The 8551-nt window shown below is 38.8% G+C and overlaps 1 pseudogene; it reads left to right on the top strand.

Annotated features, from left to right (window-relative positions):
- The first annotated feature begins 7651 nt into the window (after positions 1–7651).
- LOC148778583 (small ribosomal subunit protein eS27-like pseudogene) lies at positions 7652–7970 on the top strand (annotated as a pseudogene).
- Positions 7971–8551: the final 581 nt, after the last annotated feature.

Genomic DNA, 8551 nt, shown 5'->3' with positions numbered 1-8551 from the left:
TGGCTGGATGGCATCACCGACTCGATGGACATGAGTTTGAGTGAACTCCGGGAGTTGGTGATGGACAGGGAGGCCTGGCGTGCTGTGATTCATGGGGTCGCAAAGAGTTGAACACGACTGAGTGACTGAACTGAACTGAATAGCAGAAGTACAGAAAGCATACTTCTGGCTTATCCAAAAGTGACTTTATCCAATTATGATACATTTAAAGGAACTCAAACATACCCTCATTTTTCTGTTGCACACATTTGTCTAATCTACGCATTTCATACTCTCACCAGGATATTAAAGGGCAGGGTTGGGTGTTAAGTGGTGTGCCAAGGTGGGTGGTGCTAAAACATACCCTTAGGGCCAGAATGTCCCAACCTAGAAAAGAGGTCTACCACTAGGCAGAATTGCCATAAACAAATGGTTTTCAAGTGACAATTTCCATTGCATATTGGCATGAACTAAAATTTTAAGTAATGAGGTTTGATCATAAGAGTATTCCCTTTAAGTGGATAAAATACTTCCTGGAGTTAGGTGTTTAGAATGTGTACCACAAGAATGAGTAAACTGTTTAATGCATTTAAAGAGTGGAGACTGTAAAGGCATATGTTTAAAATATGACTATGTGACTGACTCCCTGAGGGACCCTAAATACAATATCAGTTAACACCCAAAACATCACAAAAAAGGAACTGGCACTCCACTGGAATAGACAAGCCGTAAAAAATAGCAAAAAGTACCTGTTTCCAAAATGTCTCAGTGATTGCCTCAATGCTTTTTTGCCACAGAGAAAAAGCATGGCCCAATAACAGTGATGCTTCTTTACCTGTTTTGTTACACCTTACTCAATAAACCTAACCATGGCTAATTTGGGCACCTAAGAACAGAAGAAAACTTTGCACAATTAGCTTATCAGGTACTGTGCATCTATGCCAAGCCAATGGATGCTTGAAGAAAGGTACATAAAACTTCCCCTACATGAATTACAGCCTACAAAATGAGCATCATTAACTGAAGGGGTTTATTGAACCCATATAATTTAGCTCATAACTCAAAGGGCAAGGAATATTATTAAGAATTACAATCTTATGCTCTTATTTGAATTTGTTACAGAACAAAGAAAGGTTAGTAATAGAATAACGATTCCTGTAGCGTATTTATCGCTTACGTAGAATACTGGCTCGAGAAACCAAGATTTGTAATTTATCACAGAAGAAACCAGCTTATTGTTCAGGTAGAATGTTCAGTAAACTAATGAGTCTATAAGAGGAGGAGATCAAGATGGTGGAGTAGGAGGACACGGAGCTCACCTCCCCCCATGAAGACATCAAAAATGTGGAGCGGTTCTCACCGGAAACACACTGGAGACTGGCAGAATGAGTATTCAGCATCCGAAAGGCTGTGAAAGATCCACACAGTCAGGATCAGGAAGGGAAGAGAAGCAATCAGGTCTCAGGACCTGTACCCCTGGAAGGGAGCACGAAGAGGAGGGGAATTGCACCCTTCCTGGGGAGTGAGGACTTGGAACCATGTGTCAGGCACCCCATCCCTGGGGCCCAACACTGGAAGGAAAATTCTCTTAGCAGGTTTGAAAGTCAATGAGACAGACAGTGGGGCTGTCAGGAACCTAGACCACTCTTCAGAAATACACACACACTCTTACTCCCTCAATGAGGCAGAGGAAGCAGACTGAAAGAACCCAAGACTTTGCCTGGTTTTCTGTAACTGCCCTCGTGCAGGCCCAGGCCAAGCTGAGCGCCGGCCGTGGCTCCTCTTGCTCTGCAGAGCAGCTCCATACTAAGGCAAAGGCTATGGCAGCCAAGGTGACTGCCCAGCTGTCAGGACAGAGTCGGCTCAGACCTGGCAAGGCATCTCACAGGGGTGAAAGGTCAGTGTTCTGGCCAGAGGTGGGATCACTCCAGCACACGCTGTGGCCCCTCTTGCTCCACAGCACAGCTTCCCACTAGAGCAAAGGCTGCTGCTGCTGGAGAGTGCTTTGCCATGGAGGATGGCGCCAGCCTGGATCCAGCACTATACCTGAACAGGGGGAGGGTGCCCATTACCGGCAGCTGCAGAGGCAGCAGTCTGGAGCTCTGACTGGCATGCCTGGACCATGCCAGCTCACACCCTGGCCTGCACGGGGCACCTGCTCCAACAGTGCTCCCTTATGGGACAAAGGTGCCGATGGTGGGAGAGGGAGAGCACACAGTGAGGGAACAGAACCAGCTCTGACTTGACCCTCGGGGCTTCTGGTGTAGCAGCTTTGGACGCACTCCTATCCCTTGACAGGATGCTGTTGGCTACTGAGCAGAGAAGTCCCCCTCTCACACCTGGCTCTAGCTCTAATGCTCCCCAATCTCTGCCATCTCCAGGTCCACCTCCTAGCAATAGTGATAGCCACCAGCCTACCCAGGGGAGAAATGTGACTCGAGCTCGCTGCAGACACAGCTCACCCATCAAAGCCACCAGGCACATGCAGACTACACAAGGATGCTCCCACACAAGGACACCCCATTCAGGACCAGGATAGGTGACTTTTATCTAATTTCATAGAGAAAAAGATAAGCAAAATGAGAAGACAGAGAAATTTGTTTCAAATAACAAGAAAGGGGAAAAAAACTGAAAAAACGAATGAAACGGATACACAATTTACCAGTTCAGAGAATTGGTAATAATGTTAACTGAATTAGGGAAAATAACAGATGAACACAGTGTGAACTATAACAAGGGAGGGACTAGAAAGTAAAAAAGAACCAATCAGAACTAAAGAATATGATAAATGAAAACACACTAGAAGGAATTAACAGCAAGCCAACTGATACAGAACACCTGATCTGGAAAACAGAATAATGGAAGTCACTCAATTACGACAACAAAAAGAAAAAAATTTTTGAAATTAAAACAGTTTAAGGAACATTTGGGACAATATCATGTGTATCAACATTTGCATTATAAGGGTTCCAGAAGGAGAATAGAGAGCAAAAAGGGTTGAAAATGTATTTAGTGAAATTATGGTTGAAAAGTTCCTGAATCTGAAGAAGGAAACACATTCAGGTACAGGAGGAACAGAGTCCCAAACAAGATGAACCTCAAAAGGTTCACACCTAGGCATCAAAATTAAAATGGCAAAAGTTAATGAGAGAATTCTAAAGACAAGAGCAAGGAGTCACATACAAGGCAACCCTCATAAGGCTATGAGAGATTTTTCTGCAGAAACACTGCAGGCCAGAAGGGAATAGGATGACATGTTTAAAGTGTGGAAAGGGATAATCTCAGCAAGATTATCATTCAGAAGAGATAGAGTTCACCAGTACTAAACCAACCCTAAAAAGAAAAGGCTACAACAAGAAGTTAGAATCTATAGGAAAGGAAAATATCCTACTAAGACAAATACATAGTAAAGGCTGTGGATCAACCACTTTAGTAAGCTGGTACAAAGATTGAAAGACAACTGTAAAATCAACTAAAACTACAAAGAGTTAAAAGGTAAACATGAAGATATAAAATACAGCATCACAAATACAGAACATGGGGGAGGGGAGTAAGAAAGGCGTTTGAAGTTAAATGACTTTAAAACAAGTAGATAATAGGTACAGATAAACATATATGAGCCCCATAAAAATCACAAATCAAAAACCTACAGCAGATACACACAATCTAAAATGAACACAAGCATACCATTGAAGAAAATCATCAAACCATAAGGGAATAAACTAAAAGAAAAATAGAACAGAGAAGAACTATGAAACAACTGGAAAGCAACACAATGGCAGGAAGTACATATCTATCAATCAGTTCAGTTCAGTCGCTCAGTCGTGTCTGACTCTTTGCGACACCATGAATCACAATACGCCAGGCCTCCCTGTCCATCACCAACTCCCGGAATTCACTCAAACTCATGTCCATCGAGTCGGTGATGCCATCCAGCCATCTCATTCTCTGTCGTCCCCTTCTCCCCCTACCCCCAATCCCTCCCAGCCTCAGACTCTTTTCCAGTGAGTCAACTCATCGCATGAGGTGGCCAAAGTATTGGAGTTTCAGCTTTAGCATCAGTCCTTCCAATGAACACCCAGGATAACCACTCTTAAATGTCAATTGACTAACTGCTCCAATTAAAATGGCTAATTAGATTAAAAGATAAGAGTTGCTGCCTCCAAGAGACTCACTTCAGAGCTAAAGGCACACAAAAAATGAGATGGAAAAACATATTTCATGCAAATTGAAACAACAAGAAAGCCACGGTAGCACTAGTCATGCCAGATAAAGTAGACTTTAAATCAGTCTACACCATTAATTAATATAAATAAAACAGTCTACAACAAAAGACAAAAACAGAAGGACATTATATAATAATAAAAAGATCAATACAAGAAGGGGATAAAACATTTGTTAACACCTATTGTAAGAGCATCTAAATATTCAGAGCAAATATTAACAGACATAAAGGGAGAAATTGACAACAATGCAATAATTGGAGAGGATTTTAATACCCCACTTACATCAATGGATAGATCAACGAAACAGAAAACCAATACAAAAACAGTTTCTTTTTCTTTAATTTTTTTTTAACATTTAATTTTGTATTGAGGTATAGCTGACTAACAACGCTGTGATAGTTTCAGAACAGTGAAGGGGCTCAGCCATAATATGCGTGTATCCATTCTTCCCCAAACTCCTCACAGACTTAGAGAAGAACATTATGGTTGCCTCTACACACCGCTATATTTAAAATGGATAACCAGTCGGAATGGCTGCTATCCAAAAGTCTACATGCAATAAATGCTGGAGAGGGTGTGGAGAAAAGGGAACCCTCTTACACTGTTGGTGGGAATGCAAACTAGTATAGCCACTATGGAGAACAGTGTGGAGATTCCTCAAAAAACTGGAAATAGAACTGCCATATGATCCAGCAATCGCACTCCTGGGCATACACACCGAGGAAACCAGAATTGAAAGAGACACATGTACTCCAATGTTCATTGCAGCACTGTTTATAACAGCCAGGACATGGAAGCAACCTAGATGTCCATCTGTAGACGAATGGATAAGAAAGCTTTGGTACATATACACAATGGAGTATTACTCAGCCATTAAAAAGAATGCATTTGAATCAGTTCTAATGAGATGAATGAAACTAGAGCCTATTATACAGAGTGAAGTAAGCCAGAAAGAAAAACACCAATATAGTATACTAACACATATATATGGAATTTAGAAAGATGCAAATGATAACCCTGTATACGAGACAGCAAAAGAGACACAGATGTATAAAACAGTCTTTGGGACTCTGTGGGAGAGGGTGAGGGTGGGATGGTTTGGGAGAATGGCATTGAAACATGTATGTTGTCATATGTGAAATGAATCGCCAGTTCAGGGTCAATGCATGTTACAGGATGCTTGGGGCTGGTGTGCGGGTATGACCCAGAGGGAGGATGAAGGGAGGAGGGAGGGGGGAGGGGGGTTCAGGAAGGGGAACTCATGTACACCTGGGGCGGATTCATGTCAATGTATGGCAAAACCAACCAATATAATATTGTAAAATAATTAGCCTCCAATAAAAATAAATCTATATTAAATGATAAAAAATAAATTAAAAAAAATAAATGAGGTTAAAAGAGCCCTGATCCAATAGGATTTACTGTCCTTTTAAGAAGAGGCCCTGGAGAGCTCATTTGCTCTTTTTTCTTAATATGTGGAAACTTTATTGTTTGTAAATTATACCTTAATAAATGACACTTTTAAAAATAAAATAAATAAATAAATAAAATGGATAACCCAAAAGGACCAACTGCATAGTACATGGAACTCTGCTCAATGTTATGAGGCAGCCTGGATAGGAGGCAAAAACAGTGGTTTAAAATGACACATTAGACTAGCTGAACTCCATAGATGTTCATAGGGCATTATATCCAAAAACAGCAGAATACACACTCTTTTTGAGTGCATTTGCAATGTTGCCCAGGATATATCACATCCTATGCTACAAAACCAGTCTCAATAAATTTAAGAGGATAAAAATTCTATCAACCATCTTTTTCCTGACCACAATGGTATGAAACTAGGAATAAATTACAGGAAGAAGAATGGGAAAAACAGATCAAGAATAAACTACATGCTACTTAATTAGATAATTAATAAGGACTTACTGCATAGCACAGGGAACTCTACTCAATACTCTCTAATGGCTTATAGGGGAAAAGAATCTTTAAAAAAAAAGAGTGGATACGTGTATGTGTATAACTGATTCACTTTGCTATATATCCGAAACTAACACAACATTGTAAATAAACTACACTCCAAAAAATGAAAACAAAACTCCAGACCAACTAATGAGTACATAAAGAAATTTAAAAGGAAATCAGAAAATACCTTAAGACAAATAAAAATAAAAACATAACTTTCCAAAATCTATGGGATGCAGCAAAAACAGTTCTAAGAGGGAAGTTTATAGTGACACAGACCTACCTCAAGAAACAAGAAAAATTAGAAATAAACAACCTAATATAACTTCAAACGTAATCTGTAAAAGAATAAACAAAGCCCAAAGTCACCAGAAAAAAAAACAAAACAGTTTCAGAGAGAGAATGAATAACACAGAAACAAAAAATAATATAGAGGCCCCTCCAAAAAAATTAGTGAAACCGAGAGCTGTTTTTTTGTTAAGATAAAATTGATATGGGTCATCAATAAAAACACAGAATCCAAGTAAACTGGAAAAGAAACGAGTCAATATAATGGAGATAAGATGAGTAAATTAATAGAACTATACAATCTTCCAAGATGATTGTAATCAGGAAGAAACAGACAATCTAAACAGATCAATCAATAGTAGTGACACTAAATTTGTAATTAAAAAATACCCCCTAGAAAACACAAGTCCAGGATCAGACAGCTTCACAGGGGAATTATACCAAACATTTATAAAAGAAATAATACCTATCTTTCTCAAACTTGTTTTTATGAGACCCTCATACCAAAGTCAGTTCAACATTCCTGATGAAGAGAGATCCAAAAGTCCTCAAAGAAATATTAAGCAAACTGAATTTAATAATATATTAAAAGGATCATATACCATTATTAAGTTGGATTTATCCCAAGGATACAAGGGAGGTTCAAGCTCCACAAGTTAGTCAATGTGATATGTCATATTAACAAACAGTTAAAATCATATTATCATATCAATTGTTGCAGAAAAAGTAGTTGACAAAGTTCAACATCTATTAATGATAAAAACTCTCAACAAAGTGGGTACAGTGGGACTATACCTCAACATAATAAAGGCCATAGAAGACAAACCACATCATACTCAATGGTGAAAAACTGAAAACATTTTTTCTAAGATCAGGAACAAGGAAAGAATGTCTACTCTTGTCACTTTTATTCAATATAAGAGCAATTAGGCAAGAAAAAAACTAAAAGGCATCCAAATTGGAAAGAAAGTAATACTGTCACTATTTGAAGATGACATGATACTATATATATGAAACCCTAACAATATATATGAAACCCTAACAAAAACTAAGAACTAATAAATGCATTCAGTACAATTGCAGGATACAAGACTGACATACAGAAGTCTTGTTTTTCTATACACTAAATAATGAACTTTCAGAGAAAGCAAGAAAATAATCCAGTTTAAAATCACATGAAGCTTTCTGGCGGTGACAACCTCCTCACGAGAACATGCCTCTCGCAAAGGATCTTCTTCATCCCTCTCCAGAAGAAGAGAAGAGGAAACACAAGAAGAAGCGCCTGGTGTAGAGCCCCAATTCCTATTTCATGAAAGTAAAATGCTATAAAATCACCACCGTCTTTAGCCATACACAAACAGTAGTTTTGTGTGTTGGCTGCTGTACTGTCCTCTGCCAGCCTACAGGAGGAAAAGCAAGGCTTACAGAAGGATGCTCTTTCAGACGGAAGCAACACTAAAAGTACCCTGTATGAAGATGAACAGGAAACCATCCCAATAAATGTGTTTTGGATTAAAAAATAAATAAATAAGATCACATGAAATATAACAAGATACCTAGAAATGAACTTAACTAAGGAAGTGAAAGGCCTATGTTCTGAAAACTATAAAACATTAGGGACAAGTTGAAGATAATACCAAAAAATTGAAAGATATTTCGTGTTCATAGATTGGAAGAATTAATATTGTCAAATGTTTATACTAACCAAAGCAATCTAGAGATTTAACAAAATATGTATCAAAATGCCCAGGGCATTTTTCACATAACTAGAACAAATCATTCTAAAATTTATATAGAACCACAAAAGTTCCCAAATACCAAAGAAATGTTGAGAAAAAGAACAAAACTGGAGGATCACATGCCCTGACTTCAGACTATACTTCAAAGCTATAGTAACTAAAACAGTATGGTATTGGCACAAAAACAGATGTACAGATCAAGGGGACAGAATAAAGAGCCCAGAAATAAACCCACACAGTTTGGATCAATAATCTACAACAAAGGAAGCAAGAATTTACAATGGGGAAAAGACAGGCTTTTCAATAAGTGCTGCTGGGAAAACTGGACAGCCACATGTAAAAGAATAAATTAGA

This window comes from Moschus berezovskii, chromosome 2 (genome assembly GCF_049115385.1).
Source record: "Moschus berezovskii isolate FMDL1 chromosome 2, NW_MosBer_1.0, whole genome shotgun sequence".
In the NCBI taxonomy this organism is placed as follows: Eukaryota; Metazoa; Chordata; class Mammalia; order Artiodactyla; family Moschidae; genus Moschus; species Moschus berezovskii.
The sequence above is the reverse complement of the archived record's forward strand: the minus strand, read 5'-3'. Positions and strand labels throughout refer to the sequence as shown.